Here is an 18,600-nt window from a genome sequence, read left to right as displayed (position 1 = left end):
TGGAAGGTATCCGCAGACGAGGAGTATGCATTATTGTCAAGAAAAACATTGCAGATTGTGTAGTTGGATATGTCCCGATGTCAGAGAGAACTATGATGATTAAAATCTCAGCAAAGCCCCTAAATATGAACATAATACAGGTATATGCCCCAACATGTGATGGAAACAATGACGAAATTGAACTGTTTTATGAAGAAATATGTGAACTGCTTAAAATGACGAAATCACATGAAATAACAATAATTCAAGGCGATTTCAACGCCAAAGTGGGTAATGAAGAAGTAAATGGTGTAACAGGAAGATATGGGCTTGGTGAAAGAAATGAGAGAGGAGACAGATTAATTCAATTTTGCCAAGAATTTAAGATGACCTTAACCAATACAGTATTCCGACTACATCCCAGACGCCTATACACATGGAAGTCACCATTGGATAATGGAAGAAATGTCGTACGAAATCAAATAGACTTTATAATGATCAACAGCAGATTTAAGACTTGTGTGACCAAATGTTCAACATACCCAGGAGCTGATGTGCCGTCCGATCATAATCTTTTAATGTGCAATCTTGGAATTAAACTGGCCCGAATCCAAAAACGTAAAAGGAAATCACATAAAATAAATACGGAAATACTCAAGAATACAACAATCAGAAACGAAATAAAAGAACAAATAAACAACAAACTTGGAGATATTGATACAAACGATGCAGACAATATATGGAACAACGTGAAAGATGCAATATGCAAAGTAACAAAAAACTACATTGGAAACCAAACAAGAAGAACCCAAGAGGAGTGGATGAACAACGAGATAATGGAACTTCGAGAGGAAAGAAGAAAATACAAAAATGTGGATTATGAACGCTACTGGGAGATAAATAAAGAAATTCGAACAGCGATCAGGGCTGCCAAAAATTCTCTGCTAAACCAAAAATGCCAAGAGATCGAGCATTTACAACATATCCATGACGATTTTAACTTACACAAAAAGCTAAAAGAAACCGCTGGGATATATAGAAGAACAACATCAACACTGCTCATGGATGACAACAATATACCAATTTTTGAGACAGAACATATAAAGAATATATGGAAAAACTATATTGAACAACTATTTACCGACGACCGACGTTCAATATACCAACATAATGTAAGTGCTGATATATCTGGAACCCCTATCACGAAATCGGAAGTGGAACGTGCGATCTTATCATTAAAAGATAAGAGATCAACTGGACCTGACGAAATTCCATCTGAAATTTTAAAACTTATAGATGGAGACAACGTATTATTGATTGTCCGCCTATTTAACTGTGTATATGATACTGGTCAATACCCTTACGATTGGTTAAAATCTACCTTTATTCCGATACCCAAAAAATCGAATGCAAAAAGGTGTTGTGAATACAGGCTTATTAGTCTCATGTGCCATATATTAAAAATCTTCCTCCGAATAATCCATACGAGAATATACAGCAAATGTGAAACTGCTATGGGGGAATCCCAATTCGGCTTCAAAGAAGGTATGGGTACCCGAGAAGCTCTACTATCTCTTCAAATACTTGTACAAAAATGTAGAGATGTTCATAAGGATGTGTTCATATGTTTCATAGACTATGAAAAGGCTTTCGACACTGTCAAACATGATAAACTGATAAACATACTAAGAGATATTGGGATAGAAGAAAAGGAAATTAGGTGTATAAGAAATCTATATTGGAACCAAACCGCAAGACTTGAAATAAATGGTGAAGTTACAGACGAAGTCCCCATATCCAAAGGTGTTCGACAAGGCTGCATATTATCACCCCTCCTCTTCAATGTATACTCTCAGCGAATATTTTGTGAATCAGTTGAAAAAGAACGCATGGGTATAAAAATACACGGCAAGATGGTAAACAATATACGATACGCCGATGATACCACCATAGTTGCTGGCAGTATGTCTGATCTACAACATCTACTAAACAAACTGACACAAATAAGCGAAATATATGGTCTCAATATAAATATAAAAAAGACAAAATACATGGTGATCAGTAGAAAAGATAATAACATTTTTGATACAACACTAAAAATAAAGAACGAGACAATTGAGCGTGTAAAAACATTTAAATACCTTGGTGTCCTAATAAACGACAACTGGAATAATTCAAATGAAATCAATCGTCGAGTGGAGATGGCTAGAGATACCTTTTTCAAATATAAAACCGTGCTAACAAATCATGACATAAGCTTAGCAACAAAGATAAGATTTGTGAAATGTTACATTTGGTCAGTGCTACTATATGCAGTCGAAACCTGGACTATTAAAAGTGCAGATGAGAAGAAACTCGAAGCTTTCGAAATATGGATATATCGACGAATTTTAAGAATACCATATACTGCACATATAACAAACCAGGAAGTTCTTCGAAGAATGAACCATGACAGACAACTCCTGCATACTGTTAAATCGCGAAAAATCTCATACTTAGGTCATCTAATGAGAAATGAAAAATACAAATTTATACAAAACATTATAAAAAGCAAAATAGAAGGAAACCGAAACAGAGGCAGGAGGGAGACATACTGGCTAAAAAATATTCTAGATTGGACGGGATACAGAGATGAAACCAACTTACTATATGCCGCTAAAAATCGAGAGCTTACATACACTTAGATAATATCTATATTTTGAAATATATTTTTGAATATGTAAACAATAATATTGTATGATCGCTTTACATCCGAATATCGGATACGCAAATAAAGAAGAAGAAGAAATTTTGAACCGAGTCTGTAAATCCGTTCAAGAGTTATCTTGCGCTCCAACTACTAAACACGGTGTCAAAGAGATTTTTTACATTTTTCAGGCTATTTGCCCAGGATGAATGGACTTGCCCCAGATGAAACTTATACCGTCGTATGTGGGCGGTGAATACAAGTTGTTACAACAAAAATCAGAGCGATTCGAGAGCAGGTCCTAAACTGAACTTTTCCGAAATTTTGTGTGGGATGTACCCGAAGTAGTGGACCGATTCAGTCCATACTTGAACCTCATTTAAGTATGGTAGAAATTTCACGGCGTGCAAAGTATGGACCATGTCGGTTACTACCTTCAAGTGTTATCGTGAGCACAAACTTTCCGAACATTTACCAACTTTTGTGTGGGAGGTAACGGAAGAAGTGGACCGATATAAACCATCTTCAAACAAAAACTAAGTTTGGACAAATTTTGGACCGAATCGGTTGATCCGTTCGAGAGTTATCGTGCGTTCCAACCAGCCAGACCGACGGACGGACATGGCTAAATCAACTCCAAAATGTCTGAAAAACATTTCGTCCAAACATACTTGGGGTCTAACACCATTATTTCGATAAGGCACATTGTGCCCGTATGAACGTGTATATATCCTCGTTAGCATTAATGCTGAGGGTATAAAAATTGATTGTTGTGCTTAAAAAACTTTAAAATCTGCTATATGTAGCATACCCACTTGATTTTTTCCCTATTGTATTTGTATAATTTTACCCTCAAATGTCCCTAATCGAAATAATGGTTTTAGAGTCCACAATGTTTGGACGACATCCGGGTCAGACAATCTGCAGTCATTTAGCCCAGTCTGCCTCTCTGGCTGGAGCGCACGACATACCTCAAACGGATTAAGCGATTTGGACCAAATTTTGGACGACATAATATTTTTCAAAACCAAGTATAAGTCATATTGGTCTACCCCTTCGGGTACATCCACCACAAAAGCTAAAAATTGTTTGCTAAAATATCCAATTTGGCCATCTTCGCTCTACGTAGACCAACTAAAATGACTGGTGGGCGCCATTACTATTGGAATGAATTACTCTCATAATGAAATCTACTTGTTTAATGGACTAACTCGGTCAAAATTGTCAAGGTCAAATATCCGTTATAATTTTTACTCGGATTTTGGTTCATTGAAGCAAACAATTAATTACAAAATTGTACTTTAGATCTCAATAAACAATTTTTAAATTTTTAAATGTTTAATCCCAACTCACAGAAATCGATGATTTCTTAGTTGAATCGTGCTGTCAGCTTGCAAATATTTTGTTCTGGTGTTTTTTTTGGGAAAGCCGAAAAGTGAGCATCATTCTCATTAACATGAGAATACTCGATGCTTAAAGAGTTCAGGTTTTCACTACAACAATCATCATTACAAAAACTGAAAAGCCAATTGACAATTCCCTTCGCCGGGATGAAATCATGATATTGGTAGCGATCAGTAAATATTGCAGGCTGTCAGTGCGTTTTGTAAACATTACTCTCTGTATAGAAAGGCAATGATGATGTTAAGCCAATGGGTGAATACTCCAGACTTAAGCAATTTCCTAGAACATAAAACTCTGTAGAAATGGTTCCTTGTGGCCAAAATTGCAAACGCCTTCTTTTTATTTTTTTTGGATTGCACGGACTTAATCACTTCTCTTAAAGGAGGAAAGTTGTTGCGTTTTCTGACATAATAAATGTTTCGACACAAGAGCAGTAGATTGTAATTCGATTGGAATTATTCGATACAATTCCAATATGCACTCGCCGATGCGAGTTATTCTTCTTTTTTTGGGATATTTAATTCATAGAAGTCGTTTAGTGTCTATTCAGGTAAATAATTGAAAAGAGATAAAAAAATACCTTGACATATTACAGTATACCGAATTCCAATTAAAAGGTTTATAAGATGTAATTTATGGGGGTCAAAGATTTATTCAACTAAAAATTGTTTAAACATGGGACTGAAATTAAAGTGCGGTATCTCGATAAGCATTAAAACGTGGATCTATTTAACTTTCAGCTTGGAGGTTCTCCAATCAAAGGAATCCCAAAATCTGCATAACAGCCGATATTCTTAGAAATTAAGGTAAGATCTTCGGTTACTGAAAATTTTGCCATAGCGAAAACAGTGGCAATTCTCTGCGGAAATTAGAAACCAGAATGCCAATGAAGAGCGAATGTGGATGTACCAAAAAGTGAACATATGTGGTTAATAACTTAAAAATACGGATAACCATACCAAACGTGGTCTTATATGATTCATCTTCAATTCAAAATATCCAAGAAGTAATGCATAATATATATTATTCTGTACCAAATTTCAAAACTTTCTCTTTTGATTTTATATATTTTTTATATATTGATTTTATATAATTTGTCTCAATAATTAAAAAACTCAACTGACAACCTTTAAAATAGCGTTACGTAACCCTTCCCAATATTTTAAAATTTCATGATTTTTGGTGAAGATGTATATTAAGAATCATGTCTATGGTACTCTTATGTTATAATGACCCAAATTTTGAACGTATCAACACAGTTTTTGCATACATTTGGCTCATATTTGGCCACATGAAAGCAATTGTCCTTTGTACCTACATTCTGATGTCATCCCAATGTGATGATTTATTCAATAAAATATCCCTAAAATTCGTTTATTTGCAATTATTATAAATGGCATACTCATGTTGTTCCTATGTATGTACACAAGTACCCTTCTCACTCAATATTAAAAATTGTCATGTTTTTGGTATTCCAAAGAAACGTTTGTCAGTCAAAAAACCTCTTATTGGGCAATAATTTCTTTATGTTGCCAGAAGTCCTGGCATCTATGTGATGTTTTTTCTTTTGGTTTCTTGGCAAGTAAATTGTGTCAAAAATTAAAATGCTGCCAACCCTTGAAATGTTGGCATTTTTATGACAAAAACAACACAATTGTTTTCAACGAACAAAAGACTTCTTACAAGGACTCGCATGGTTTCACAGTAAATGTACAACGAAATTTACTTTCTATTGTTTCTAAAGCAGTAAAATGTTGGTATAACAAAATTGGTTATAAGAATTTTTCGACAATTTTTCGTTTTCTCGATTTTGTAATGAGAATTAGTTTGAAATTTATCCCTTTTGTTATTTTTCGGTTAACCAAATCATTTATACATGTCTTTCGATTCATTTAAAAGCTTTAGTTTTATTTCGATTATTTTTATCAAGATTGTCTAGAAACCCATATCCCATGGCTCCTGCTCTGTTGTTTGCCAATGGACAATAACAACGACAACAAACAATGCCAAAGGCAACAACGTCACATAATCGATATAATTCAAGCGAGCGAGCATAGTCACCACTAACCTACCACTTGGCCCCACCATTTTCGAATGCCAACAACAATGATTGTAACAAATCTCTGGAGAAGATACACATAGAAAAGAAATTCAAAACCCCGTTTCTTTTGAAACTGTTCTCGCATTATGTTTCTTTGTTTGTATGGGATGTTCGTGATAGTGATGTTGTTGTTGTTCTTGCTGCTGCTGTTATTTTGCTATATAAATAATTTAGCAAGTTGTACTAGCAATCGTAGTCATCTTATCATTTATTGTGCCACCACTCACTCCACCCCCATGCCTAATGACAAGTGGGTTGAAGAGAGAGAGAGAGAGAGAGTATGATTTTTTTCTCTCTGTTCTCTATCAACAGAGCTCTCTCATTTCATTTCATTCCATTGTTACATTATTTTCAATGATATAAAAATTGTTTCCGTTTTCCTTGTGTTTTATACGGCGAAAGCTTTAAGAGTGCCAAAGTGTTTGAGGAGAGGAAAAGACTTTCCACTTTTCTCAAGTATACTTGAGTGAATGGATGGATGTGTATGTAAGTCTGAGTGTGCCTGTTAGTATGTCTGTGTTAATGTGGTGAAAGCATTTCTAACCCAAAAATGTGGTTGCTAAAAAATTTGATTCGTTTTTATACTCCTCCGTCATTGCTGTGCTATGTGGGGAGGGTATATAAATTTTGGATATAAAATTTTTAACTCACAGATAGACTTTGCGTTTCGTTGATATTTTTACAATTTAATTAGAAAAAATTCAAATTGGGTTAAATTTTTGTTTCAATTAAAACTTAATTGAATACATATTACAACTATTAATTAAATAAATTACCTTATTAATTGAACGTATTATTTAATAAATAAACTTTTGTTTTAGAAATCAATCGACCATTTTGGGTAGGTTGCGTAGTTACGCACTGTCATTATTAACCGAAAAGAAATACAAAGATTAATCGATTCAAGTCTTGTAATAAGAATGAACGAATATCCTCCAGCTAAATAGATGTCTAAATATGCATTCATTCGCCAAAACTGATATGAAACCGATTTGAAACTAAAGCAAAGGAGGTGACCTATAAATTCGAATCAATGTAAAGATCAGAAGAGACTTTCGAATGTAAAGAAAATCGTTCTGTTCTATCCACTTTAATGAGTAAAATAAACACAGACGTGCAAAATACCTTATGATTAGACAGCGGAAACCTATGCAAATGCATATATGGTTAGGATGGTCGTAGAGAAAGTTTGATTAGACAGAAACTAGTTTTATCACAAAATAAAACGAATTAGTCCCAGATTTTTTTGCATATTTTGACATATTTGCATAAAATGAGCAAATGCAAAACCATATGCAAAAATATAGACAAGAATTTGTGGTCTAAAAATCCCAACGAAATGTCTGAAATTTGGTATTAAGTCTTCGTTAGGGGTATTAAACTTTACACCTGAAATTTGTCCGCATGGGTTCACGTCTTCATATAGCCCGCATAGAACGGTGACTCCCGATTTCCGATATTTTTAAGGTTGTGGCCTCAAAATCACACTTAAATGGCTGACATTTTGTATAAAGTCTTCATTTGGAGTATAAAACTTTCCACCTGAAATTTGTCAGTATAGGTCCAAGTCTTCATATAGCCCACATAGGACGGTACCTTCCGATTTTCGGTATTTATTGAATGTATTTGAAAGTTGTAGCCTCAATATCCCACCGAAATAACTGAAATTTGGTATTTAGTCTTCGTTGGTGGTATACAACTTTCCACCTGAAATTTCTCGGTGTAGGTTCATATAGCCCCCATAGAACGGTACCTCCGGATTTCTGGTATTTTGCAGGTTGTGGCCTGAATATCCCTCCGAAATGGCTGAAATTTGGTATTAAGTCTTCTTTGGAGGTATAAAACTTTCCACCTGAAATTTGTCCGTATGGGTTCACGTGTTAATTTCTATTTTTTCATAATTCAGATGACTTTTATTCGATTTTATAATTTTGTGTTATGGAGTTGGACACTCCCCACAATGTCAAAATATATAATTTTTAGGTTTTGTTACAAAATAAGAATTAGTAAAATTTTAAATTTTTTCCCTATTTTTGGTGCGAAATAATTATAGGTTAAGGGCAATTATTGGGGATTTACACTTAAAAATTCGAGGATTTTTTTTTTTTTACAAATCCTTGTTTTTGTTGATCTTCAATATCCTACGAGTAATTTGGTTTGGAATTGTCGCCGAATTATTCTTAAAATGTTAGTATGCATTTGTGTTAGTTTTCATTTCAATACTTTAAAACAGTTTTCAAGAAACACAGAGGAAGTACTTCTTTGGATGCAAGGATCATTTCAAATTGTATGAAAGGAGTAACAATTAAAAAAATAGCAATTCGTGCTAACTAACGTTTGTTTACATAGCATTTATGCCAGATACCCGAAGATCACGTTGACTGTTTTTTTTTAGATGAAAAATTATTTTAACGCTAATACATGCGAATAATAAGCGATTTTTGCCGTCGAAGCTGTTTCGGAGAATGCTCGATACTTTTTTAACACTTAAATACGCACCCAATTTATGCCACTGTTTTAACAAACTGGATTTATTTTTCTATTTGTTACTCTTTTCATACAATTTGAAATGATCCTTGCCTCTGTCAACCACATACTTACCTCCTCTTCCCTGTCAAAAATGTGTTTCTTGCAATATGTTTTAAAATGTTGAAATAATATCGATTTTAAAAATAATTCGGTGATAACATCTAACGTAAATTACTCGTAGGTTATTGACGAGCACCTTGCCACCGTGATGCAATGGTATGCACACCTTGCACGCAGAAGGTCGTGGGTCCGTTTCCCCGACTAGGCAACATCAAATGTTCAACGGTGGCAAAATACCCCTCAGTAATGTTGGCGACATTTCCTGAGTATTTCAGCCATGTAAAACTTCTCTACAAGTGGTGTCGTAGGACACGCCGTTCGGACTCGGCGATAAACTGTAGGTCCCATATCATTGAGCTAATATGAATCGGGGTGCACTCATTGATATGAGAGAAGTCTCCCTTGTCCCTTATGGGATGTTGTGGAACAATGTTTTTTTTGTTTATATTGACGATCAACAAAAACAACGATTTGTAAAAAATGTATAATTGTAAATCCCCAATAACTGCCCTGAACCTATGATTATTTCGCACCAAAAATAAGGAATACAATTTTAATTTATAGCAAAACCAATTAATTTGTATATTGACATTAAGCGGAGTGCCCAACCCCATAACACAAAATTATAAAATCCAATAAAAGTCATCTGAATTATGAAACCAGTAAGGAAAGGATTAAAGTCGATCGGGGCCGAGTATATGATATCCTATACCACTGTGAATATGTAAAATATATATGGGAGCTATATCGAAATCTGAACCGATTCCGATATAATATGACACACTTATTTCTAAACCAAATTCCGTCACAAATTCCAAATTTGATCAAATTTGGACAGATATAGGGTGTTTGGTTTATCAAATACCTCAAATCGGCCGAAAATATATATGGGAGCTATATCCAAATCTGAACCGATTTCAATATAATTTGGGAACTTTTATTTCTATACCGAATTCAGTTACACATTCCAAATGTTGTCGAAATCGGACTTACATAGCATGTTTGGTGCACATGGACGGACATACATGAATAAATCGACTCAGAAAGTGATTATATGTATGTATATCCCCTAAGGAACTATGAGTCCACTTCGTTTTCTTATGCATGTTACATACAAATACACAAATACATATTACCCTTACCACAGTGTGTTGTAGGGTATAACAATTAGAAATTTACATGTGAACCTATCTTTATTTATATAAATGACTAAACAAAATGTCTGATGCGCACAATGATTCTGGGATGTGCATATCGTAATATTCCTTCTAAGCATAGATGAAGTTCAAAGGTCGACAATTTAGATAAATTTCTTTACACAAGTTCAAAATGTGTGTGCTTGTTGTTATGCTAAAATAGGGCTTCAAACTTTCCCAAAATATCATTTTTGTTATACCAACTATATTTCAAAATTGTTTCTTTATCGTACATATAAACAGTTAAGCAAGTATCAGTCTGCTGTACCGACAGGGATATAACCTCAACCTCGGAGCTAAAGAAAAGAATTAAAAAAAAAAAATTCTGACATCTATAGGGGTTTTTGAGTTTTTGAGCTAATTTCTCAGGTAGTATGGACTTGCCCCAGAAGAAAATTGTATCGACGTAGCTAGGGCCCCATACACAATATGTTGCCAAAAATTAATAAACTATCCCAGACGAGTCTTAAACTGCACTCTTTCTAAATTCCCGAAAGAGTGGTACGATGTAGTCAATATTCGAAAAAAACACGATGTACAACGCTCCATTGAAGAACTTGTTGCAAAAAATTTCAAAACGATCCTAGACGAGCTGTTAAACTGTACTTTTTTCCAAAGGGAAGTACTCGAAGGAGAATTTAGTTCATATTCAAACCTGATCTATGCCTGCAAGTAATATTGCCATATGCAAAGATATGACCAATGCGATTACTCCTTTCCAAAGTTATCGTGCGTACCATTTTAACGAAAATTTTTGAACTTTGTTGGTGCGTAAGTTCCGATATGGACCGATATAGTCCATATTAAAACCTTATCTTTGTGGGGAAGAAATTTTACGAACGAAAATTTTTTGCCCAAATCGGTTGATTTGTCTGATTTGATTGAATTTTTATCAGGAAAGTACCCGAAAGCAGTGGACCGAACTTGATTTAAGTTTGGATAAAATATTACAACGACTAAATTATGAAAATATCTCTATCCGTTCAAAAGTTACAGGATTGTGACCAGAAAAAAACGATTCTGAACCACTGTGCGACGTAGCTAGGACCCCATACAACATGTTGCCAAAAATTAATAAACTATCCCAGACGAGTCATTAAACTGCACTCTTTCTAAACTCCCGAAAGAGTGGTACGATGTAGTCAATATTCCAAATAAAAAAAAAAAAAACACTATGTACAACGCTCTCTTCGAGTGTACGTACTGGCAGTCGTTTTTGAGGAATATGAACTTGTTGCAGAAATTTTCAAAAGTAGCTGTTAAACTGTACTTTTATCCAAAGGGAAGTGATCGAAGGAGAATACCGATTTAGTTCATATTCAAACGTGATCTATGCCTGGAAGTAATATTATAATATGCAAAGTTATGACCAATGCGATTACTCCTTTCCAAAGTTATCGTGAGTACCATTTTAACGAAATTTTTTGAACTTTGTTGGTGTGGGTGTGGGTGGGAGCGGTGGCTTAAGTGCCGATATGGACCGATAGAACCTTATCTTTGTCGGGAAGAAATTTTACGAAGGAAAAATGTTTGCCCAAATCGGTTGATTTGTCTGATTTGATTGAATTTTTATGGGGAAAGTACCGGAAAGCAGTGGACCCAACTTGATCTAAGTTTGAAAAAAATATTACAACAACCAAATTTTGATTGATTCGTTAAAAAATTGTCTGAAATGGATTTCGGGCAAACATATTTGGGGCCTATTATTTCGGAACCATTATTTATAATGTATAAGAACTATACAAGGTTGGCCAGTCAGGCTACTCACTGTGCGCCTTGACTAACTTTAAATGAAAACTGCTTACACCTGAGAAGTTTTTGCGGATTTTGAAACTACAAAAAATCACCGGAAGGATTTTTAAATAAATCGAAGTCATAGGTCACATTTTATCGTTTTTTAGGTTTTCAGGATTTTGCTTGAAAACGGCAAGATGAGAGCATAAATATGGAGACTTTTATTTGTACCGTATTGGATCAGTCAATAACTCTAATACAAGTTATTTGCGATACATAAGGCAAAATTCCAGTTTTAAATCGGGTCTATCTTTTATACGTTACCGTTTGTATTTTTTTATTTAAGACCAAATCCTTTTTTGTTGGTGTGCAATACAACTGTCAAAACAGTAGCCAATGTGGTTTGAACTAAGATAATATTTCTTCCAAACATAGATAAAGCCTGATTGAGTATTGGTAATATCGGAAAATGTCCTTCTGTTACTTTCGTAATAAGAGTTCAAAATTGTTCGCTTAGATAAGTGCAAGGATTTTTTTTTAAATGTCAAGGACAGGTTAAAGATCATAGTGCCAAAACACGATCACTCTTTAAAGAGGGATACAATCAAGTCAAATATGGTTTATATCGACCAAATCCTTCTGGTTAACCGATTCAAGGTTTATCGCGAGAGTTAAAGGTACGCTCACATTGGAAGTGATTGTCAAACCACTGTAATTCGAAGTGATTGTCAACCCCCCATACCAAGTGCGGATATTATTCGAACGTCCGGCACAACTTTCGAAAACGATATCACTGTCGAAGGATTGGTAAATGTTTTTCGGGCGTACACAAGCACGTTGTTCTTTTGTTCGTCAAAAGTTTAAAAACGATATCATTTTCGAACATTTTGCGAATGTTTTTTCTTCACAAGAAAAATTGTTTGGAGAAACATTTTTTACTTCGGACATTTTTTACGTTTTAAAAAATAATTTTATTTAGTTCGTGAAAAATTCCCATTTGCTTTTTTCAAATATTTTCGATATAAATGCTACTTATAATATTAACAAGAAGTGATGATAAACACAACATATAGCTTGGTTACAAATATAAGACAACAATGTTTATAAACTGTTACACGCATTGAATCGCAAACATTACAAAGAAGAAAAGGTACATACCAGAAAAATAAAGACACGTCAGATAAAGTTAAGCATGTCATAAAATCGAAACTCCGCCAAAAATGCTTTTTCGGCACTATCGTAAAAACTATCATCTTTCATTCGCTAATAATATTATTAACGACATTCGAATTCGAAGGTTTTCCTGCCACAAACTGAGCGACGAATGAATCGTTTTTAATTCGTTCTCGAGTGTCGTTTTCGAACAAAATATCCGCAAAACTATGGAAAAACATTCGAAAACGGATCGTTTGCGATAGCAATGGTATGGGGGGAAACCACTGTATTTTTTGTGTATGTATTGTTTGGAGACCTCATCACAACAATTTGTTTTCGCACAAAAGTCCCTACTGTAAGGGATAACCTTACCCGAAGACGGAACACCAAATAGCAAATTTCAGCCATTTCGTTGAATAATTGTGGCCACAAGCTTCAAAATACGGAAAATCGGAAGGTACCGTTTTATGGGGGGCTATATAAGGCGTGTACCTATACCGACAAATTTCAGGGGGAAGTTTTATACCCCCATTTGCAATACCAAACATCCTAGGAGTAATAGAAACGTCTATACCAAATAACAAAGCTCTATCTTAAACATTGCGAGCTGTATCTTGATTTGAACAGACGGACGGACGGACAGGCGGATATGGTTATATCGACTTAGAATTTTACCCTGATCAAGAATATACATACTTTATAGGGTGCCACCGTGGTGCAATGATATGCACGCCCGACTTGCACGCTGAAGGTCGTGGGTTCGATTCCCCGGCCAGGCATCATCAAACATTTTTCAGTGGTGGCAAAATACCCCTCAGTAATGTTGGCGACATTTCCTGAGTACTTCAGTCATATACAACTTCTCTACAAAGTGGTGTCTTAAGACACGCCGTTCGGACTCGGCGATTGATTTCGTCAAGTAAAATGTATTTAGCTACTTTAACTAATTATTACCTTTTTTCTCTTTTCTTATATATATATTTTTTTTTTTGAAAAATTTATATTGAATCTTATATTGTTCTGAAGTTTCTGTACCAAAAATGTACTTCATTAACATGTTTTGTAAGAAATATTCTCAAAGTTTTTGCTAGAATGCTCTTTTTGAGTTTGTCTCAGTAAAATCAGAATTACTTTTAATGTAATTTTATTCCATTTTCAAGTAATAAAGGAACGCGGAATTCCGTAAGATAAATGTATACTCCATATTTGATATGCTATATTGGATCTTTATAGAGGTCTCTAGGATTTATACTCATCTTTCATCCAAATATTTACTCGTTCAGTATATTATGAATGGAAGTGCATGGAATGGAATGTATATTCGACAAAATGTACCATATATCGGTAAAGTATATCTCGAAAACTAATTAGAAATTTGTTTCAAAATGTCGTAATCTTATTTAAGACAAATGCTTTGTTAAACAGTAGGAGAAATCAGTTTCAGACAAATTGGTGTCATTCAGCCAAATCCGGCTGGAGCGCATGATAACTCTAGAACGTATCTACCATTTTTGTCCAAATTTTGGATTTCGTAATATTTTGTCCAAACTAAGTTTAAGTGATATCAGTTCACTACTTCAGGTTAAAATTTTTTTTAGATTATTTAAACAACATTTTCGGATGCCTCCCTCACAAGAGTTCAACATAACTGCATTTTAAGGGATGTTCGAGGAACTTTGGATTTTTTGATTAAGTCCATGTCCATGCTTCCTCACATAATGGTCACCAACTAAAATGGCTGGTTATATGGCGTTATAACAATCGAAAGGAAAGCCTCTCAAAATAAGATCGACTTCCTAATGGATATGTCGGTCCACTCGTTGAGGTACCTTCTCTGCAAAAGTGCAACCCTTTTGTCCTTTAATCCAAATCAAATTTATTAATGTAAACATCTATTCGGAAACTTCACAGTCATGAAAATAATACCCCTAAAGTTTTATATTTTTGTCTGTCTATAAATGTACATTTGATGGGAAAAATATTTTGGCTGTGTAGCCGGAATTCGATCTGTCATGGAAAAAAATCTCAATTCACACACAGGCTGAGGGCATATTTTTGTTGGCAAAGTCGACTGCTTCTTCCATTTGGGATTGTACTGAGCAAATTGTTCACTAGACCACGGTGGAAATTGAGTCTTCCGTTTTGGCTTGAAGTTTTTTTATCCTTCACAGTAGACTTATTTTGATTTTTTTGCTCAGTTCAATCCCAGGAATAGGAAACGCGAAGGGCCCAATAAGTTGTTTTTCCTTCCACACAAATCGTCCCGGCCAAATGCAGAGTCTATTTAGATAAATATTATAAAAGTAGTTTATAGAGAGAAAAATACTGAGTTAATAAAATTCCAAGTCGGATTACTGTATACCAAACACCATTAAACGGTTAAATGTCGAAGATTTGTTCAATTAAAATTTTTTGAAAGAAGCGACTGAAGTTAGATTTTGATAATTGGATATGAACTTTAAAGAAGAAAATTCGAACTTTTTATAACCTCTATGACATTAATCCCCTTTGTAACTCTATTCGACATATTCGCAAATGGAGTTATATCGGGATTGCATTGAGATTCTGCAAACCGAAAGGTATCCCAAAATCCATATTATGTAGTTAACAGAGTTTGCGATATATGTACCAAGACGAGAACATATATGTTAAACATTTCAAAATACCGAAAACCGGTCGAAACTTTTTGTATGGGGACTATACCGTGGTCTGATATGGTCCATTGAAGTTCATTCATATGGTTCATTCAAGTATCAAAATTGTATCTGAAATATTGTTAACTTTCTCTTTATTGAATCTATATACTTTGTATAAATAATTCATATAAAATCAACAGCTACACAACATTTTAAATTTTCATGATTTTTGGTCAAGTTGGGCCCCTCCCCTCCGAAATGAAATCCTGCGTACGTCCCTGTCTGCCTATGAAATTTCAAATTTCATCAAAATTGGCCGAACATAGCGTGTTTGGTGCATCAAATACCTCAAATCTGATATACAAATTTTGAACATATTTGAAGAGAAAATAAATATCTGTAGCCAGTGTTGGTGCTATCTGTAGGACGAAGTTATAGATTTGTGACAAAAAGCCGTCAATCAAGGTTATCAGTTATTTAAGAAAAATCCCATTAACTGGATGACTGAGTAGTCGGGTTTATACTCGATTGACGGATATTATTTTATGACATCATTAGCTGAGCGTATATTTCTGTAGGACAGCAGATCTTTTATTAAATTACTACACTAGTCCAGGAACTCGTTGTTATTTTACAGTAACGAATATTGAATGTAAAGGGAAAGCATGGCGTTTCATATCCGCTGTCGATATTGTATCTGTCCATGTTTAAAAGTCATAACTCTATGCCGAGTGTTGGCTTATTTTTATAAGCCACAAATTGGACATTGTGTCCTATTTTATTTACGATTTTTTATTGTGATATCAAAAATATATTTTAACCGGTAAAAAACAACTAATAATGAGTAGAAATTCAAACAATTTGCATGCAAACAAATTTATGGCTAGGGTTCCACGTAATTTGCAATAATGCTGGGAACGTATCTATCATTGCAGATACAAATTGTAGCATGGGAAGAAAATGTTGTATTCTACACATCTTTTATTAAATTACTACACTAGTCCAGGTATTCGTTGTTGTTTTACAGTAATGAATATTGAATGTAAAGTGAAAGCAAGGCGTTTCATATCCTTAGTCGATATTGTATCTGTCCATGTTTAAAAGTCTTAACTCTATACCGAGTGCTGGCTTATTTTTATAAGCCAAAAAAAATGGACATTGTGTCCTATTTTATTTAGGATTTTTCTTTACATTGTCATTTTTAAATTTTACCTAAACTTCTTCACATCAGAGTTCGTACAATCGAATATATGTTTTAAATTCCTAAATACAACGCAACACTATTACAGTCAATAGTAATGTAGGGTATACTAGAGTCGACTCCACCCTCTCGCTTTTAAGTCCTTCGAACTTTTTTTGTGTGAGCGTGTGTGTGGCTTCATCTAGTGGATTCTCCCTTACATTCTTCGGCTATTGTTGTTTTTCTACAAATTTTGTTCATCTTATTCCTTTTTTGTTGTTTGTTTAATTGTAAATTCCAATGTTGTTGGTGGAGTGGAGCTTAATTTATGTACGACAGTGTGTGTGTGTGCTCCGTATGAAATGTGTATGTATTTGTTATGTGAGAGATAGATAGCGAGCTAGAGAGTAAATTGAGAGCAGGTATCACAAAAACCAAATTCTCAAGAGTGGGAGAGAGAGAGAGAACTCTAAAATACCAATACATAAATAAGAGTGAGAGTAAAGCTCTTTTTCTGCTGCTTTTTTGTTGGTGTTCCTCCACTGTTTTTGTTACGACGTTTAGCCCGAAAAAATAACTGGAGAATGAAATGATATAAAAAAAATAATGATTTACTTTTTTAATGTGGGAATATTGGTAATCAGCTCCCACTAATGGGAAAAAAAAACTCTTACTTTCATTAAATTGGGGAATTAGAGAATTAAAAGTAACCTCCCCTTCCAATTTAAGCTGCTTATTTCGTATTTTACTTCTATCAAATCCTGAGCTAGACATTTAAATTCCATTTATCAATTTTTTAAGAGGAATTTTATTTTTTAGTTGTTGTTTTAGCTGGAAAAAATCAATAGTTATAGGTTGACATGAGTTTTACCACATATCCTTCTTCCACATATATCTTCTCTTCCTTGCCGTTACAAATGTCTTTTCTTTGGAAAATCTATTCAGAACAAAATCAGATTAGATCTTTCTTTTGGTTTTGGTTAGCTAGTCTTCTTAGTGGAGGGTATTATTTAACACACAAAAAATTCCTTCACTTTGTGGCCCCGTTTTTTCTTCTTCTTGTGGACAGAGAGGGGACTGTGATGGCTGGTTGAATGGTTGGCTGCCTGCCTGCGTATATGTGTGTCGTTCTTTCTTTCTGATGTTCGTTAGCATGTATACCCCGAATATAGAAAATGTTGGTCGCAGGCTGGTGTTTGGTTGGTTGGTTTGGCATTGCCTTCTTGAGGCTGATACACAATTTTTTTCTTGTCATCCTTTCTTTTTTTGGAATATCTCACACATTTTTCTCATATAGCCATAATATCTTTTTTTTCTTTAATTTTCTTCTACACACAAAAATCATGTATAAAATTTTTTCACAATTTTTTCATAGCTCGGGTTTTTTTAGTATTTCATTTCAATTAGTTTTGGGTTTTTTGCACAATTTTGTTTTGGAAAATCATTTCGTAATTCAATAAATTCAAACACTTTTCCAGGAATTTTTGTTAATTTATCACAGTTTAGAAATTTGTAATCACCTTTTTCTTAAATTTAGTAAAGCGCAGCAAAAAAATTATGTTTGTTCGTTCGATTTTTATAAACGTTCACGGTCGATGTTCATAAGCGTTTGTAGGTAATATAGCCAATGATAGTCCTACTGAAGAAAAAAGCTCTGATTATTCCTTATATTTGCGCATATTTGTGACTCACTGCGCATGTATGGTGAAATCGATATGTTTGGTGGAGGATAAAGCTTCAGTGGCAGCCCTGCACATGGTTGTAATTTTGGGAAAATATATTTTATTATTTTTTGTAGTTAAAAGTTGGTTATAAAAATAAATACAAAATAAAAATTGAAAATCATGTCATTTTTATTAAAACATGCCCAAGTCATCATATTATTTCATCACACTTAACAAATCATCTCAGTTATCATGAATTTGGCAACTCTGTGTTTT

The 18,600-nt window shown here is 34.3% G+C and overlaps 1 protein-coding gene across 5 annotated transcripts in view; it reads right to left on the bottom strand.

Annotated features, from left to right (window-relative positions):
• The window catches only part of Syt1 (Synaptotagmin 1), a 159,871-nt gene extending 141,570 nt beyond the window's left edge, over positions 1–18,301 (bottom strand). For 2 of the 5 annotated variants that reach the window (XM_073964581.1, XM_073964585.1), the window contains exon 1: positions 18,181–18,301. The gene's annotated coding sequence lies outside the window, so the exon portion shown is untranslated. The remainder of the gene's footprint in view (positions 1–18,180) is intronic. The other 3 variants (XM_073964582.1, XM_073964584.1, XM_073964583.1) reach the window with 2 other exon arrangements.
• Between the last annotated feature and the right edge of the window lie 299 nt (positions 18,302–18,600).

Source organism: Musca autumnalis, unplaced genomic scaffold (genome assembly GCF_047663935.1).
Source record: "Musca autumnalis isolate F117 unplaced genomic scaffold, ASM4766393v1 scaffold_2, whole genome shotgun sequence".
In the NCBI taxonomy this organism is placed as follows: domain Eukaryota; kingdom Metazoa; phylum Arthropoda; class Insecta; order Diptera; family Muscidae; genus Musca; species Musca autumnalis.
The sequence above is the reverse complement of the archived record's forward strand: the minus strand, read 5'-3'. Positions and strand labels throughout refer to the sequence as shown.